Source organism: Girardinichthys multiradiatus, chromosome 5 (assembly GCF_021462225.1).
Source record: "Girardinichthys multiradiatus isolate DD_20200921_A chromosome 5, DD_fGirMul_XY1, whole genome shotgun sequence".
Taxonomy (NCBI): domain Eukaryota; kingdom Metazoa; phylum Chordata; class Actinopteri; order Cyprinodontiformes; family Goodeidae; genus Girardinichthys; species Girardinichthys multiradiatus.
This window is the reverse complement of record NC_061798.1, coordinates 11265244-11285162: the sequence shown is the minus strand read 5'-3', so window position 1 is coordinate 11285162 and position 19919 is coordinate 11265244.

Below are 19919 nucleotides of genomic sequence, written 5' to 3'. Positions count from 1 at the left end.
TGTGGATATACTGTAATTGTAGCAAAATACTTCATATTTTTTTATTTTATATTTCTTAGATCAGAAAATGAGAGGTGATGTTGTTCTAGAACAATGGTACTATTTAAAAATGTTGGGAGTATTTAAATCAGCGAATGATTCGGGTCCTAAATAACTATTTCATTTTACATGTTATTACAAATTTTGTCCAAATTATACAATCTTTGCCAAATAATGATGATTCTTATAATTTTTCCCCCTTTCCTTGAGAAAACAGTAGGATGGGACAGGTTGCCTCGCTGTGTCAATAACGGATTCGCCCTACACTTCGGTGGAAAACAATGTAGTTTTTCTAAAGTTGACCTTATTGCATTAATGGTGGTACGAGCCATCTGTGATTCAGGAAAGAAATTGGACATAATTACGGAGAGACAAAGATGACGAGAACCTTTAATAGATTAGGCAAAGGCAGATGCGATGAAGACAATTTGAGTTGGAATTTCTTTATTTTATTTTTTTTTCTGATGAGCAAAGTTAAGAAATTAAGAGTTGGACATGAAGAAAAAATTCCTCCACAGGTGACCAGTCATCCGGTCAGCCTAAACTGTTTCAAACTCATCGTTTTCTCTCATTGTTCTTGACAAAGCTCCTTTGTAGGATCCAGCACAGCAGGTGGAAGCATTTTCAGACACTGCCTGAACTCTGAACTCCTCTAACTGCTCCATCTCCACCTCCCTTCTCCTGCTGAACAGCCACAAGCGTTCAGTTTTCTTCAAATCATTGGCAAAACGCATCACTATGCAGTCAGGACAGGACGTATACATGAAAGTCACAGTGAGGTTCAGCTGATCCCGCGCATCAAAGCTGAGGGTGCTTCCTTCCAGAATGACGTTGTAGGTGCCATGGTAGCACTTTCCGCCGAAACGAGTGCTCGGTGAATACGAGGCGTTGGAGGTCTCGCTAATGTTGGAAAAGTAAATGCTGGAGCTGTCTCGAAGTTTAAAGAAGTCTAGGTGTGCTGAATCATTGAAAGTGCCTGCAACCAAAGCCCATCTCCCGAGCAGCTGCAGAGGGTTCAGCTGATCCAAAGGTTCTAACAAGTCTGTGCAGGCCAGAGGAGCAGCCTGTTTCACAGACAGCAAACAAAGGAGAGCCACAGAAATCCCAACAAACATGTCTGTGAATTTTAAAGTCGCTAAATGTAGGAGTTGTTTTATGTGTAAAAAACTGGAAGGCTGTCACCTTATAAATAATCTGGTAAAACGTCTGTGCATCCCATTATTTCACAATCTGTTCAAACAAGATCAATATGAACCTGGAACATCTGCAGTGATCTAAGCACATACAGTCTGAACATTGACTTGGGGGACTACATGTACAGAGCGTTGCAAAAGCATTCAAAAGCCTTAAAATCTTATACATCTTGTCCCTTTAAAACCAGAAACTTCAGTGCATTTGACAGGGCGTTCATGTGACAATCCAAAGCATTTGTGAGGGGGCTAAAATAAAATACATTGTTTTCAAAATTTTTATTAATAAAAATCTAAAGCGTCTGACATCCATTCGTATTCTATTATTATTTGACCTTTGTGACTTTGCGTTAAACATTGTGGTTGTAATGTTGCAATAAAACACATGACTGGATTTGAGCGACTGAAACAGCAGAAAGATTAAATCTCTTATTATTTTTGGATATTTTTTTCTTATTTTCTAAAAACAAAATGACAAAAAAAGAAATGGATACTTGTTGATATTTGATTCCATTTTTGATTTGATCAAAATTCAACTCCTTCATAGCTCTAATCTTAAATTACGCTCCATATTTGTTGTTGTCGGCTCTGATGATTCAGTGGGGCTGACTTACAGAGATAGCTCAGTAGTTTAAAAGTGAGAGTCTGCTATAGGGTTATAAGCAGTTAATATCTTACCTGCAGCAGATAACTCTCTGGATGTTGTTACATCCACTCACCTATAGGGAGCTCTCTTACTAGGAGGGAGTTTCCTGTTTTTCTCTTTTGTTAGTTTGCAGTCCTGCTGTTACTCTTCATGCACAGATGAAGTCAATTCCTCCTCATCTGTGGACTGCATAAAGCGTCAGTCACCCAGTGCTGAAAGCTTTTTCTGTCAGCATCTGATTTTGGTTGATTGAGAAACTCTGCGTCTGTGACCTGTCCAGGTTCTGCCCTGCATCTTACCCAATGACTACTTGATATAGACACTTGCAACCCCCAAGACCCTGCAAGGATGATGTTATAGACACTGGATGGAGGAGTAGTCTTGATTAGTTGATCCCAGGGGCTGAACTTAACAGCTAGTTTGAGAGGTGTCATAAGTAAGAGGACTTCCATCAGCATAAAAACACTCCAAGCTCATAATGTCATGGCAGTTTATTCAAAGGCTATTTTATGAACCTTTAAAATGTTGTCACATTTGCATTGGGCAGTGTATTCACACCAGTAAAGTCCTTTAGCTTGTTTGATCCGGACCAAAAGCGGACTTTATTTTTTTTGTTTCGTGCGGTTTGCTTTCACATTGTACTGTGATGGAAATTCTTTTATTAAGTGCTCCAAAGTGTATGACATTTAGGTTACCTCACTCCTCAGAACATCTGTGTTAGAGGAGGAAGCTGTAAAGCCATTATCAGAAGTTTAATGGTTAAAACCCATCATTTAGGGTGATGTCTCATGAAGAGCAGATGGGTATGTTCCTAGATAACTTTGTCACCTCTGAACCCGAGGAGGGTCTAGGTCATAAAACACAGACTCTTTGAAGTTGAGATAACACTGTCATGTTTGGTATAAATACTGTGTGTAACTGTTGATCGGGGCTCTGCTTCACTGACTAACCTCAGTGACAGGGTCTTCAAACGCTTAATGCCTTGTAATAAAACTTATAAAAGACAAAGTCTGGATTTTCTCTTGTTTTGAGTCAACTTCTATCCACTTTGATAAGAAAATTGCATTACAATTTTAGCGTCATGAACAGGATCTAACATGCCAGAGGAATCCGCGGGAGGGGACACGGACGCCTGGCCAGCCTGGAGACTAAGTTGTCCTCTGTCCACCTCCATTTTACGGAGGGGAGTCCTTGTGCCTGCCTGCGGCTTCTGGCCGAGTGGATCCGAACTATTTGTCTACAAATATATCTGGGTGAGAAGTTGCTCTGTATGATATAATGTATATTATTCTTTATTACACATTAACCATCATCTCCTAACTAATTAATTAGGTACCGGAGTCGCGAGAGGGAGGACATCAGCTGAGGGCCCGGTCACTCTGTTAGGAAAACAGGGAGGTTCTTATTGGTAACAATAAGATAAAGCAAAACACAGGGTTTTGCGGGTGTTTTTTAGCAATGTTTTACACCTCATAAAGGAGAAAAGCCAGACGGCAGACATGCCGCTGAACGGGTAAAAAGGAAAAAAAAATGGTTCCGGAACCTTGAGGCATCAGGGGTGTCTCCTTCTCCAGACTCTGTGATTTATAAAATAATGAAAGGAAAAAGTGGGAATGATTGTGTTAAATGTGCTTTAATTTGGAAGATAAGTTTGGTTTTTCACAGCGTGGAAGTTTGAGTGTAAATAAGTTAAATAGTTAAAACAAAATAGTTTAAATAGTTTAAAGTAAAACAGTTGATGGATGGAGATGGAAAAATAAAAAATAAAAATAAGAAAAAGATTAAAAAGCACAGAGTGCATCAATTAAGGGGTTAAAGAGTTAAAACTTTCCTGAAAGAAGTTTCGTTTGTCTTAAATATTGCGATCAGTTGGAAAAGAAGGTAAAAGTGAAAAGGGACATTAGAGAGTCGAAAAGAAAGTTGTTTTAGAAAGGAGTATAGTTCATGTTATGAAAGGAAGTGACAGGCAGGTGGACAACTGACTGACTGACTGATAATATTTCTGTGTGCAAAATCTGAACCTATACTAAACTTTTCTTCTGCCTCTCTCACACACATATACACACATATATGGGATTTGAGTGCAACATCTGCGTTTTAGAGTCTGGACTTTAGAAACCTGCCCTTCTCCATGGCTACTCCACCAGAGACGCTTCTCCAGCCCGGCCTGAAAGAGAGGGAGCCTGCCTGCCTGCCTGCTTGTCTGCTGCTGCAAATCACAGTGTGAGTTTCCACCAAAACGAAACTCAGAAGAAGTCTGGCCCAAACCCACTGAGATGGACAACGATCCATGCTGTTTGCAAGAGCCAGAAGAGCGATACACTGGATTTATATTGAAAGCACATCTTATGAAGGCAGAAGAGAAACAGGCCGGAGCAAAGTTTCTTCTTTCTCCCTCCTGGAGAAGTTAAAGTGGACAAAGAAGGATTGAATGTCTCACCAACAGACCTGAAGGGCCTGGTTGTTTTTTGGACTGATAGAGGACTGTGTGCCATGACAGTCTGACTCTGGAGCGATTTAGAAACTGATGGGGGTAAAGTACAAACACACACACATTTGCATAAATCTTTTCCTATTTTCTGCAACAAAGAATGCTTATTAACCGCTGCTCATGTGACGCTTGCTTGACGTTGACAGATATAGCGGGTTAAAATATTATTTTAGGGTTAGAAAAGTATCTTCAAAAGGGTGATAACTTAGCTCATTTGATACTTTCCAGTTAATTCTTTTAGAGAAACAAGTTCTCTTTCATCGTGGAATATTCAGGGTCAATTATTATAGTTATTAAAATTTATTAAAAAGCAGAGGAAGTTACAACATCTCCAAAAACTCAGCAGTAACCATGTGTTTCTATGTTATTCTCAGGACAGATCTCATGAAGGAGCATTTTTAAAACCCAGCGCATGCGTAACACCTGATGGGTTTCTCCTTCAGGTATTATTTTCTGTTGTCAGAGTTTGTATCCCATAAATCTAATGGGTAGAGACCTCATTAAAACAGGCTTAGTTCTACTGCAGATGGTCTTCATACAGTCTCTGACACAGTACTTACAGTTTGGTGCAGTTTTTGTCCGCAACTGCTAATTTACGCTTATGGAAAGTACAAATTGATTGTTTTTCACAGCAGCTGCTGGGAAGAGGTTATATTAGGTTTTTTCTTCCCTCTTCTGATTCATGCAGCGTGTTTATTTACACGGTACCTTATATCAGGTTCTGACAAAAACTATGAAAGGCTTGGTTCTGTAGTTTCTTTTTTCTCCCTTTGGAGAAGGAAAGAAAAACCTAATCCGTTCTGTGTTGCATAGAAATATTAAAACACTAGTTGTTTTCCAAGATAACAACAGCTAAAACTTGAGAGTAATTGGCTTTGTTAAACACATTTTCCTTGGTAAAACAAACCTTTAAAATGAGAATGGAAAAAATTGGGTTATTTTTTAAGGTAAGAAAGATTCTGATTGGACAGTGGTACCACACAAAAGTTAAACTAATCTCATGTTCCCTAAAAGACTCTGCATAGAAAAGGCCTTCAGAACAGTGGAGTTATTTTCCACCACAGTACCAAGTTTTTTAAGCATGCTTTTTCTTTATTTTAAAACAGATCTGTATTTTTGTTTTGTTTTTGGGCTTGGGTTTTTCTTTTAGCATAATGTTTGTCTGAAGCTTCTTATGAACTGGTTTAGGAGCAAATATGATCTGAGGTAAATTAGGAGCTGTGAACTAGTGATTTTTAAATCTGATTATTGTCCAAGCAGAAATAATACACTAATAGGTCTGGGGAGATTTAGCTAATCCTTCAATCTCTGCAGAAAGCTAGCATCATTGTTCAATGCAGCAGTATTCAACCTGTGGTTCCTGGACTCCTGAAGCCCGTGAGCCATAGATTTTGGGTCCATAAAATTATAATATTTAATTAAAGGTAGACCGATTACCTATTAAAACAGATCTAAGCCAATGATGGGTTCCAGTCATTTGGTGGCTTTGAAATGCAATAATACTCAAAATTTCAACTCTGGGGAACACAGATTGGGGTTGAAGAGTTTAGTTTTGGAACCAAGGCTAGGATTCTTTATAACAGAATACAGACAAGTAAAATCCTTCATTTTAGGAAAAGAAAATAAATAAAGGCTCTCTCAACACTAAAGAGGATGGTCGGCTCAAACTCCATTCTCCTTGTTTGATTTCTTAGGGTTTAAAGATTAAAAGAATACCTAGGAGATAAAATATTGGAACATTTATCAGCATTTGGATTGTAAAAGAGGGGTTCTAGTAATAAGTTTCTCCTCAACTCTCAAAATTTAAATAGCCCAAATTAAAGAAAATGATGTTTGTTCTCCTTTTGAAACACTATGTGGGAAAAAGTCCAGTTTGGAGTCAAGCTTCTTGGCTTAATTCCTGGTTAAGTTTAACACTGCATAAAAATGTCAACAACGGCTTAAAATACTTCTTTGCATTTAACCTGAGCAGATAAATTTTTGAATGCAGCTGCGATCAAATTGAGCCAAACAAAAAGAGAATTATAACAATAACTCTCAGGGTTGTAGTTATTATTATTACAGAGTTACGGCACAAAGAATTGGCAAAAGGTTTCAGCATCAGGGAATTTGGATTAATTTAAGAGGAAACTGTTGCTGTGCTTCTAAATACTTTGAGATCTTTTTGGACTATGTGCACTCATTTTAAAAAGGATCCTGAAGATTGTCATAACAACATTGATCAATTACAGCATTAAAAGATATGGCTGAGAAAACATATTTTGAAAAGAGATTGTTAAAAATTTCTTTTAATTCTTGAAGCTTCAAATTTGCCATTTGGGTTAGGGGGTTAGGGTTGATGTTTTGTCTTTGTTTTGTTGGAATGAATGTTTGTTTATATATTGCATGACAAAATAATCCATGTTTAGAATAATGTTTCTAAATCTCAGATTGATTAAAACTTTGAGTTTTCAGGAGAGTTAAGAAGCAGCTTGTTTCTGAGGTAGGTGCATGTTAACAGTTTTGCAGTTTAAGGTTCACTAAGATGGGTTTGAATGAAGAAACTGTGGGTCCGCCCATAGGCTGTCCATCAGAGGTTAGTTCTGCGTGACTCCGCCCACCTACCAGGTTGGTTCATGCCTTTGTTGTCATGGTAACGCTCAGCACCTCCCTTCCTGAGTTTTAACAGTTTAAGAGACAATAGAGTCAAAATGCTTGTAGTGATTGTTGCCTTAAAAACATGTTTGTTTTGGATGTAGCATGACTTTTAGATTTATGTGTTTTACTATTAAAAGGTTAATGAAATAGTTTAAACTAGTTTGAAGAATTAGTTTTACATACAGAATCATTGGTGATTTATTAGATTGAAAGTTTCCCTGGTGCCATTAAGCTAGCTGACAGTTCAAGATATGCCAAAATTAAGGAATATATTTTTGATACAGAATCTGAGTCATGACTTCATACTTGGTGGGAATTATTTATTAGATTCAATTTGGGTTTATGCATCCGAATTACGTTAGATGTCCATTAATCTAATGCTTATCTTCATACAAGACAAATCAGGATGATATGTGACTAATTTCTAAGTGAGACATTGATGAACTGAATAACTAAAGTTTGTGTTTTGTTGTTAATGGAACTGAATTGCAGGTAAAAACCTCTGGATTTTCTTTATGTTGCTTTCGTTAAATTCATAGTGACACATAGTTATGTCAGAATTCATTTCTTTGGTTCTATGTAATGTGATCTTGGTTACTAGAACATTTTTGTACAAACGTTTTGCTGAATTGTCACATGGGTTAGACCCTGCGCCAGAAGAGGGGAAATGTCAGAATAAAGCAACATGTTGTTCCAAATGTTTTAGCAATCATGGAAAAAGGGTAGCTCAGACCTCCAGTGAGGACTTAGTGACAATGCGAAAGAAACGTTGTACTTTGTTTATAAATGGTGCATAGCTCCCTAAGACCACATTCTGAAAACCTGTCTGAAATTATGGTGTTGATTCTTTTGTGAAATTTTACATCTCCACAGATTAGACCATTTTTGAAATTCTTTTTGGGTATTCTGAAACTATGAAATGTTGACCTGTAATCAGACCTTCCTCAAACATCATGTCACCCTTTTGATATTCAGAATATTTAGCTGATGGTCATTGCTAGTATATCAGGTGAAGTCAGAAGATCAATTCTTTTGATTTTGTTGGATGTTTTGATGAAGTTCATGTAGTTAAGCACTTAGGCTTGAGAATGGGACTTTGAATTGAAAATTAGCCAAGTGTTGTGAAGGCTCTGTTCTCACTTATATGAGATTGAGACAAAGGACGCAAATCTCAGTCCTTTTGAAGTGCTGTGTGGCAGGTCTCCTAATTTGGACATGGGGATATTGCCAAGATCATTTTCTTCCACATCTTTGTGTGAAGATAGGATGTTGTTTTACTGTCAAAACCTGTCCACTGTGTTTTCTCAAGTTTCACAGACGGTGAAGGCTGCATTACCAGAAACAGCCACTTCCACCCTCCAGTCCTTTATTCCTGGCGACTGGATTCTGGTCAGAGAATTTAGGAGAAAACACTGGAAGTCCAGACGCTGGAATGGCCCATATCAGATCCTACTAGACACCCAGGAAAGCTGCAGGAAAGCTCCAGCTCCTCCAGCTTCATCTGGCTTCCAGGACACAAGTCATCTTCCAACTGGATCATCCACGGCCTGAAAGGTGTGAGGACAGCGGACCACCACAAGACAAGGAACTGTAAGCTGATCACTGGCGAGTGATTGAAGAGGTGGTTGAAGAACACTGTTCTTACAAGGGCACAATAATCCCTTGGGCAGTGCAACGTTATTTCAGAATCTACTTAAGGCCATCGCATTGCCTGAAAGTTAGAAATCATAAGGTCATTTGCCTCACTGCACACACACCACAGTGAGAAACACATAGGAAACATACAGGGAAGACCTCTACACATTTGCACATAACCTTTCTCTGGATGATGGACTGGCAATGTCTGCAACAGAGAGACAGTCAAATATGCGCCATGATGCTTATTCTCCTCAATTTCTTAACATTTGGTGGCTACTAGGGGCTCCTTTGCCTGGACAGCAAGGGTCAGCCAAATTTTTTCTCCCACTTTGACAGCGAAACTGACTCTGAGGAGGAAATCTCGGATGCTTTTATCTAACTTTCATGTTTATTGCTTGATATCTATCATTATGGTATTATTCCAAATTTGAAATGTGTTCATTTCCACCGTTGTTTAGTTGGACTATGGAAGCCTAACTTCCAGCAGGTTAGAGTTCCTGTTTCTAAACATATTTCTAGAGGAGCTTCCTACGACCGCCTACCTATACCAGACTGGTAACAGGGCAGCTTGGAGCACAGAAGCCACTCAGGAGAGGCAGCAGGATTTTTGAGTTTTGTTTATAATTTGTTTTCTTTGAAAAAAAAAACTGTTTGCTTTCAGTACCAGAAGAAAGGACATTCCACTTCAAGGTCACGATGCAGCTATATGGAAGATGGTCTGTTCTGATGCTAATGATTGGTATTGCAAGTATTTTATTACTCTTGTGTTCATTTGGGGAAAGGTACAGCAAAGACAATGTGTGGCTAATCTGAGTAATTATGCCAATAATACTCATCAGCTGATTCGAAGAGAGATTCATCACTTTCCTGACTACTATGATCATGCTGATAATGTCTGGTGGCAACTGATGCATCAAACCGTGAGGAAAATAAGAAATGACAGTTGCTATGTTTGTTGTCTGATTTCATGTGCTATTAATGATCAACCATTTTTAGTACCTGTTCCTATTGATACTACTTTCTTTCCAGATGGGCAACATCACCAGCTGGTGGAGGTTATTTGTCCTTGGGTGAGGAATTATATTGTAACGCAAAGCAGAAATGTTAGTAGATTTTCTAGTGAGCTTAATCTAATATGTGCTACTACAGGAATTCTTTATAAATTTTGGGGTAATGAGAATCAGTAAGATATCCAGATATAGGCACAGATATTTGTATTGCGCAGGAGGGAAACACACCTTATTTCCTTGGGAAGACCGAAGGTTGCAAAGCTATTATATCTGTTTCATGTGCTTTAATCAACAGACATAAATTTGAGTCATGTCCTATCAGAACTACTGCTTATACTATTTCAGGATCTTTGGTCCCAGATCCCTTTGTGTTAACTCTTAATCTTACAGCCGTACCGCATGGAAATAAAGTTGTATGACCAGGCAGGTAAATTAACCAGGGTTCTTGTTACTTTTCCTAGTAGAGATGGGTACTCGTGTCCTAAGAACATGGTTTGGATGTGTGGAAATAGATCATATCTGTATCTGCCTGCTAATTGGTCTGGAGTATGTTATCTAGCTCGCTTACTACGTACAGTCACAACTTATAATTCAATCAGCCCATTATTAGAGAGGCAGGTTTCACTGTTCTGACCAAGGAGCAGCAAGCTCTTAGAACAATGAATTTGCAAAATAAACAGGCTTTGGATTATCTGTTAGCTGAGAGGGGTGATGGTTTTGAAGAATTTTCCTTTAGTTGTGATTATCTTGTAATCAGAAGAAAGGAATTGTGATGGAAATTATTTTATCAAGTGCTCCAAAGTGTATGACCTTTAGGTTACCTCACTCCTCAAAACATCCGTGTTAGAGGAGGAAGCTGTAAAGCCGTTATCAGAAGTTTAATGGTTAAAACCCATCATTTAGGGTGATGTCTCATGAAGAGCAGATGGGTGTGTTCCTAGATAACTTTGTCACCTCTGAACCCGAGGAGGGTCATAAAACACAGACTCTTTGAAGTTGAGATAACACTGTCATGTTTGGTATAAATACTGTGTGTAAATGTTGATCGGGGCTCTGCTTCACTGACTAACCTCAGTGACAATGTCCAGATTTTCTCTTGTTGTGAGTCAACTTCTATCCACTTTGATAAGAAAATTCCACCACAGTACTTTTTGCAAATGAATAATAACTTGTAAACAAAGCCATGAGGGTGACGATTATTGCTCCCATTGGACAGAAATAACGGACAGGAAACAGCAGAGAACTTGAAACTTAAGAAAACAACTGCAGACATGCTGCGTGCAGCAGCTCTGTTCTGCACATTTGTGCCGTTATTATAGCTGCAATAATATTGTGAGAGTCAAGAGCAGCTCATTCAACACAGATTTTGCGACGTTCTATATATAATTTTGGTACGGCGTTGGAGAACGCATGTGTCCTGTCCCACAACATGCCAGTAGTGTTGCTATGCAACATACAGCTCATCAGGTATGATTTCAGTACTATATACAGTACAGACCAAACGTTTGGACACACCTTCTCATTCAAAGAGCTGTCTTTATTTTCAAGACTATGAATATTATAGCTTCACACTGAAGGCATCAAAACTATGAATTAACACATGTGGAATTATATACTGAACAAAAAAGTGTGAAACACCTGAAAATATGTCTTATATTCTAGTTCCTTCAAAGTAGCCACCTTTTGCTTTGATTACTGCTCCGCACACTCTTGGCATTCTGTTGATGAGCTTCAAGAGGTAGTCATATGAAATGGTTTTCACTTCACAGTTGTGCCCTGTCAGGTTTAATAAGTGGGATTTCAAGCCTTATAAATGGGGTTGGGACCATCAGTTGTGTTGTGCAGGAGGTGGATACAGTACACAGTTGATAGTCCTACTGAATAGATTGTTAGAATTTGTATTATGGCAAGAAAAAAGCAGCTAAGTAAAGAAAAACGAGCGGCCATCATTACTTTAAGAAATGAAGATCAGTCAGTCCGAACAATTGGGAAAACTTTGAAAGTGTCCTCAAGTGCAGTCGCAAAAACCATCAAGCGCTACAAAGAAACTGGCTCACATGAGGACCGCTCCAGGAAAGGAAGACCAAGAGTCACCTCTGCTGCGGACGATAAGTTCATCCGAGTCACCATCCTCAGAAATCGCAGGTTAACAGCTGCTCAGATTAGAGAACAGGTCAATGCCACACAGAGTTCTAGCAGCAGACACATCTCTAGAACAACTGTTAAGAGGAGACTGTGTGAATCAGGCCTTCATGGTAAAATAGCTGCTAGGAAACCACTGCTGAGGACAGGCAACAAGCAGAAGAGACTTGTTTCGGCTAAAGAACACAAGGAATGGACATTAGACCAGTGGAAATCTGTGCTTTGGTCTGATGAGTCCAAGTTTGAGATCTTTGGTTCCAACCACCGTGTCTTTGGTGCGGTGCAGAAGAGGTGAACGGATGGACTCTACATGCCTGGTTCCCACCGTGAAGCATGGAGGAGGAGGTGTGATGGTGTGGGGGTGCTTTGCTGGTGACACTGTTGGGGATTTATTCAAAATTGAAGGCATACTGAACCAGCATGGCTACCACAGCATCTTGCAGCGGCATGCTATTCCGTCCAGTTTGCATTTAGTTGGACCATCATTTATTTTTCAACAGGACAGTGAGCCAAAACACAACTCCAGGCTGTGTAAGGGCTATTTGACCAAGAAGGAGAGTGATGGGGTGCTGCGCCAGATGACCTGGCCTCCACAGTCACCGGACCTGAACCCAATCGAGATGGTTTGGGGTGAGCTGGACCGCAGAGTAAAGGCAAAAGGGCCAACATGTGCTAAGCATCTCTGGGAACTCCTTCAAGACTGTTGGAAAATCATTTCAGGTGACTACCTCTTGAAGCTCATCAACAGAATGCCAAGAGTGTGCGGAGCAGTAATCAAAGCAAAAGGTGGCTACTTTGAAGAACCTAGAATATAAGACATATTTTCAGTTGTTTCACACTTTTTTGTTCAGTATATAATTCCACATGTGTTAATTCATAGTTTTGATGCCTTCAGTGTGAAGCTACAATATTCATAGTCATGAAAATGAAGAAAACTCTTTGAATGAGAAGGTGTGTCCAAACCTTTGGTGTGTACTGTACATCTTTGCTACCGGATACGGTGGCTTGTTAAGTCCAAAGAGACGTACGTTTTCTGTAGTTGGTTCGGATCGGGGCCGGTTCGTATTCAGACCATAAGCGAACCGCACCAGAGTCCGTTTGGAAGCGGGCCGAGACCACCTCAAAAAGAGGGTCTCTGTCCGGTTATTTAGTCCGCACAAAAGGTCCGGACCAACGGGGGAAACAAACTCTGGTCCATTTTAAGCAGAACAAAAGTGGCAGGTGTGAATACACCCTTAATTTGAGAATTGCCCTTTGTATTTATTCAGGTTATCTTTGTCTGATGCTTAAAGTTTATTATAATAATTATTTTCTAGACAATTAAGGACACGGTACAAAGACAATCAACTAAAAACAAGCAATATAAGAAAACAAACAAGGAAACAAGGAACTTTGTTCGATTACCTGAAACACTGAAGTGTGACCAAAAGCAAAGTCAGAAGAAATATGTAGGGAGGCAAATACTTTTACAACTAAACTGTATTTTTAATGAACATTGTTTATTTAAAGAAATTGAAATTGCAAAGAATTTGAAAGTTTAGTTTCAAGAATACGGGTAGCTCTCTGAAGAAATAAAGACTGTTTGTGTGAGATGGCCAGAAGGAGCCCAAGGCGTTCCCAGGCCAGCCGAGAGACAAAGTCCCTCCAGCGTGTCCTGGGCCGTCCCCTGGGCCTCCTACCGGTGGGACGTGCCTGGGACATCTCTCGAGGAAGGCATCCAGGAGGCATCCGGTATAGATGCCCGAGCCACCTCAACTGGCTCCTCTCGATGTGGAGGAGCAGCGGCTCTACTCCGAGCCCCTCACAGATGGCCGAGCTCCTCACCCTATCTCTAAGGGAGTGCCCGGCCACCCTACGGAGGAAGCTCATTCCAGCCGCTTGTATCCGCTTGTTCTTTCGGTCATGACCCAAAGTTCATGGCCATAGGTGAGGGTAGACCGACTGGTAAATCGAGAGCTTCGCTTTTCGGCTCAGCTCTCTCTTCACCACAACGCGCCCCCATTACTGCAGCAGCCGCACCGATCCGTCTGTTGATCTCCCGCTCCATTCTCTCCTCACTCGTGAACAAGACCCCGAGATACTTGAACTCCTCCACTTGAGGCAGGAACTCCCCTCCAACCTGAAGACGACAAGCCACCCTTTTCTGGCCATGGCCTCAGACTTGGTTCTCGGACCGTTATCAAAAAAGGCACTTTGATAACCTGCCTTCTTCTACAGCTGCTAAGTCCTATACACAGATACACTGTAGTCTATCCTCAGGGTTACCTTTGGTCTATGTGCTGCATCTTTTGCATGGCACTGTATTTTGAGGGTGTGGATAATTATTCCTAAACTTTAAATAAGTTTGATATTAATATGGTTGAATCAGTAGTGTGTGGTTTTGTCCACTTAAGATTACATTTAAAGTAAATACTAGATGATTATTATCGGTTGCATTTTATAACCTGTTTAATGTCATGTTTCAATTGAGCTTTTTGACCCACATGCAGAGAAGGGACTGAGCAGCTTTTAGCATGTTTCCACTGATACTTTAATGATTTATATTAGTGATGAGCTCCAACTCTTTGTAGATGGAAGACCTCCTTACCATCACCCTAATCTTTAGTTCCCTACACAGATTCACTATCAGATTCAAGTCAGGACTCTGGCTGGGCCCCTCCAGAATGATAAAATTACTTCCAGTCAGCTGAAATACAGTATGTTAGGAAAATTAAAAGCTTAAACCAAACCTTGAACTAAATCTGCCAGGAGTATGAATAATTGTAGACTAAATTGTAACTAGTAAGCCAACAATAAATAAATATATATTTTTTGACAATAATATTAGTCCCTTCAAATGTATTCTTAATAAATAGCGAAGTCCCTATTTTAAACAGTTGTTTTCCTTTACATTTCTACTTTTAATTGTTTCCATCTACACAGTTCTGCATGGAGTTTACATGTGTGCATCTATGGGCTCTTGCTAGGTACTATGGCTTCCACCCACAGTCCAAAAACATCCATGTTAGATTAATTGATCTCTCTAAATTGCCCTTAGGTGTGAGTGTGTGCATGGTTGTTGTCCTGTGTGTCTCTGTGTTTCTCTATGATGAACTGGTGACCTGTCTTGTGTGTATCCTGCCTCTGGCCCGATGACCACTGGAGATAGGAACCAGTACTCCCCTCCCCCATAGCCCACCCCCAGCCCCCTGCCCTGGGATGCTGCATGGACAAATGGGTATAGACAATGCATGGATGGATGCTTCCATAGGAATTTAATTAATGCTCTTGACGGAGTTTAGAAGATAATATGTGATGCATATTAGAGCCTGAAATGATCAGTATCGCTTTATTTACTGGTCGTACCAAAGTAACTGTACAACATGCATTATTCAGCTCCTCGTCATGAGAAGGCAGCATATAACAGAAGAGTCATGGAAAGGGCCAAGTTTAATGTGTTCTCAAGAAAGCAAAGAAACAGGCCATAAAATGTTTTCCCATCTAACAACAGCTCAAATGATTCAATTATATTATTTCTCTAATAACATAACTTTTAAACTGTAAAGGCTAAATTAGTGTGTGCAGTAATTATAATGAAATCATCATTTATATTTTACAAGGCTGCCAAAAAACTTCACCATATGAATGTTTTCATATGCATGCATCGTTATCATTTCCTTATTTATAGTTTCAATGTCATGAATAATTGCTTACAAGTGTTTTCATTCAGAAGCCTGAATTTGTAAAATGTCTCTGATATAAGATGTCTGAGAATATTTTAAGAAAGTTTAATCTTTAGCTGCATAAAATCTTCGAAATGGTTCAAAACCATATGCAGGAAAAAATGCAGAGCTCGAATCAGAAAACAAAAAAAACCCAAACAAGGGAAAACCAGAGACAAAGTGCAGCAAAGTAGTTTATTCCTCCAGCAAGCAAATGACTGCTCCAATCCAAGGAGTTTCTTCCAGAAGTGGTTTTACATTTTCACACAGCTTTTATCAGTAATCAACTCTTCCCAACTTCTGGTAAACAGCCCAAGTCTTTACATTTGGTACCATTAACAAATGATGTTATGCTGTTGCTCTGATGAGAGCGGAGGGCCAAGCACAGACCTCCCCAGCACGTGCATGTCAAATTTGCAAGGTCTACACTGCAATAATGTAACAGCAACTTTAAGTTCAGGATGCTGCTCGCCAAAGATTTAAATGTTAATTCGTGAGATTTAATTAGATGAACAGGGGATTTTATTTCAGATTTTCCACCAGCTGTAAGTTAAGATACTAATAGTGGCATCAATTGCTTCTTCAGACATTAATTAGCACTTAAATGAGTATTGCTAAAAGTCTACTGGTACTCTCATACTTTGTTCATGAAATCACGAAATTCAATCACTATTAAGTTGGACAAGCTATATTTTATTAAAATATGTTTCATTAAAGACTTTAATGTAACAGTAAGTTGGGTCTCTCTAAGTGATATTTAATTTATTTTGCTTATATCATATAGGAACAAAACATTTGCCTAAAAGGTACCGATCCAGGTAGCTCATCTTGATTCAATATTACTGTCCATCATTGTTTGAAAAAATGGCTGTTCAAAACATATCAGCTTATCTTAGCTTTTGTTAAATGGCACAGTATGACAAGCAGGAGTTATGTTAGACCTTTTGTGCCTCGGTTGTTGCTTCAGTTGGAGCAGCTGCATGTCTGGATATCTGTTCTGGACAAAGCTCCTTGGTTGGATCCATCACATGATGTTCAGACAAGCTGAGGCACTCTGCCTGGGCTTTGAACTCCTCCATCTCCTTCGCCTCCACCGCTCTCCTCTTGCTGAACAGATACAAACGCAATGGCTGGCCAGGGATTTTGTCTAACCGCACCACTATACAGTCTGGACAGGACCTACGGAGCAGAGTCATAGTGATGTTCAACTGAGGATCCACGAAGCCACTGCCCTCCAGGGTGATGTTCGTCCGCATGTACTGACAGCTGTCACCAACGTTCGAGATGCGTGTGAAGGATATCTCAGGTCTGTCGGTGTAATTGGCAAAAAATGCTCTTCCGCTGTCACTAAGCTTCTGTTTTTCCAGGTAATTTGGATCAGCTGCACTGACCGAAACTAAAGCCCAACTGCCCTTCACATCATGGAAACTCAGGCTCTCCACAGGACGAATCAGTTTCTCACAGGGGGTTGGAGCTGAGTGGCTCACAGACGCCCAGCAGAAGAGTACGATGACACACAGAGCAAACATTTCTTTGAATTATGAAGTATGGTCTCTGCTGTGCAGCCGAGGTAGACTCAAAGTAAGATTGAGATTAATGAAGCAGCTAAGGTGGTTTTATTAGTAGTTCCAGTGATGCTCTGTTTCACAATACTGGCAATTCTGAAGAGCAGAGTCCTCTTTCTGTTTATTCACGTTTTGATTGTGAAATACAGGGCGCTCTGACTGTTGGACCTGGATAACAGGGGATGCTTCTCCACCATTGAGGGATAGCCGCTGATTCGCTGTTGCGTTAAAACATCTCAGCTAAGATCAACTCCAATCTTCTGACATTATAACCTCATAACACTCTAATCAAACATCATACACTGCTTACTGGTTTCAACAAAGACAAAGTGTATAAAAATATGATCATCTTCAGAAAGTGGTATAAACTGAGTAGCAATTTTAATTTATAAGAGGTTACAAATAAAAATCATTCATTTTACCTAAATATATTTCATTACTATTGCATTCTCTGGTAACTTTCACATTAGACATGAGTTAATTCAACCCAGTTTCTGGGTTGAAAACATAAACTATGATGAATCAAAGGACTTTGACTTTTGTTAATGGACTTTGTTTTCAGCTTTCTGTTATTTTGTAATTCTGTGTATTCCGATATAAAGTTTTTCTGGTTACTTTTGTTTTTGGTCACGGTCTGTATATGCTCTAGTTGTTTCATAGAACCTTGTGTTTACTTTGTGCTTGGTCATTTCAATTTTTTTTCCCAGCTCTTCAGTGTATTGGCTTCACACGGCTGTTCCACACCCACTTAAGTACCCCCACCTGTGCCTTGTCTTAGTGACCAACAACCCTTAATATATGACCCTTGGTTGTTTCATTCCTTACGGGGTATGTGGGCTGTGTGTTTGTTAACTTCTGAATTAGTTAATCCTGAGTTCAGGAAAACTTTGAAAGTTGTCTAACTAAAATTATAGTTGTCTTTGTAAACCAAGCATCTACAGAAATTATCCCAGTTTGTGAAGACATAATTTCTTCAAATTCTAATGGTTGACAGTGTGATGGAGAGCAAATGCACCCTGATCTGCCTATTTTCAGCAGCAAGCAGGGAGCACCTTCTCAATACATGGATTGATAGAAAATGCATAGAAGGAAGAGAAAGCTTTTCTACAGCACTACTGACCGACAAATAAGTTCTGTTTAAAATATGGTCCTTGTTCTCCCCGCTTTTAATGGCGCTTGGGTCTACTGCCCATATGGCACATATCAAACTACGCCACAGAACAAACTCCATGAAGATAATCTGCCCCATGAAGAGGGATTTTTTTTAAGATAACCTGAGTTTTTACTTGTCCCCGCCTCCCCTGAAGAAGCTGTCGGAAGTTTTTCCTTCTTGACGTAATATTGAAGCACAATTATTTTTTATGTTTTAAAAAGATGGTTGATTTTCCCACCTAAAGCTGAAGTTCTGTAAGTGCCAGACATATTTTTTTGTTGTTGCTGGAGTGCTATCACTTCTAATCCAGTTCTCTCATTTACCTCAGTAACTTTCTCCAGGCACATAATCCCACAGGGCGGACCAGCGCTCACATCAGAGCTCATTTTGTGCATCATGCTTTGTTTGTTATGCAAATGAGAGCCCTAATTATAAAATGATGGAAAAAACTTTTAAAGGCAGAAAAATATGGAGCAGTGAAAAAAGTCTTTGAACAAAAATGCCCCTTGCTTATCATGATCTCTGTCCCCTAAGTACAAACTTGGGATTTCACAGGATTTCAGCAAGGTAGGTTATGTAATAATCCCTTATTCAAAGTAATGTATTTTATATTAGATTAAAACAATTATAAAACTTCAGCTGCTGTCTCAGACAGGGATTAGACACTTATCTACCATAAGTTGAGGAAGGTGTCCAGGAGGCATCTACCATTTGGAAGCTCATTTAGCAGAGCTTCCAAATGTGATGGGATGTCTAGACAGAACTGCACCTGCCAAATCTGAAGGAGAATGTGTGAAGGACATTAAAAACATAAAAACTAGAAAATACGTGATGAAGACCACATTATAACTAATGAGTACAAAAGGATCCTTCTGTCCCTGTTTAAGCAAATCGGATGTGTCCACTATAATGACAGGAGGATTTCATAAATACTGGGGGACAAGATATACATTATATCTGTGTTGAAACCTGAGATGGCCTGATCAATAGCCTCTATACGCTCTGTGTCACCAGAGGAGAGTATTGCTTCCAAAAGAAGAGAACAACACCCTGTGCTACACATTAGAGACCAATAAATAAACATCTCCAGTCACACACAATTGCAGCAAAATTAAAAATGAATATTGCACATTCACTTGGTCCTGTTTTTGGTACATACAGAGCTTGTTAAACTTTGTGATGTTTTGATGTTTTGTGGTGGTGCCTGCTAAATTCCTTGCCATTGATAACTTGTTGGATTTTTTTGTCAGATTTACACCCCTTGGTAGTATTCCATATACTGTCTGATTTTTGAATGTCTTTCCCTGCTCATCTCGACCAACATTTATAACAAACCCAGTTTTCCGGGTCAAACTGGAACCGTCCCCTGATTGGGAAGATAACACTTAAAATTTAGCACCATGCAATTCCAAAATAGTTTTTTATGATGAAACTGAGTTGTTCAAGAAATGTGTAAAAGTCCAAAACAACAATTCAGAGAGCTGCCAGGAAAGATCCTGTAGCAGATCCCTATTTATACAACAAAGCATGTTGATTTCCCTTGAAACATTTAGAGACAAGGCACACTGATGGTGTGGAGCTCCAAGCCGTTTGATCATATTCAGGATGATAACGTTTTCTCTAGAGTCTGCTGTTCCTCTATGAGCAATCTGACACAATCTTTGGTGTTTCAGAGAGAGGTTTACAGCTAATGCTGGCCATTAATTT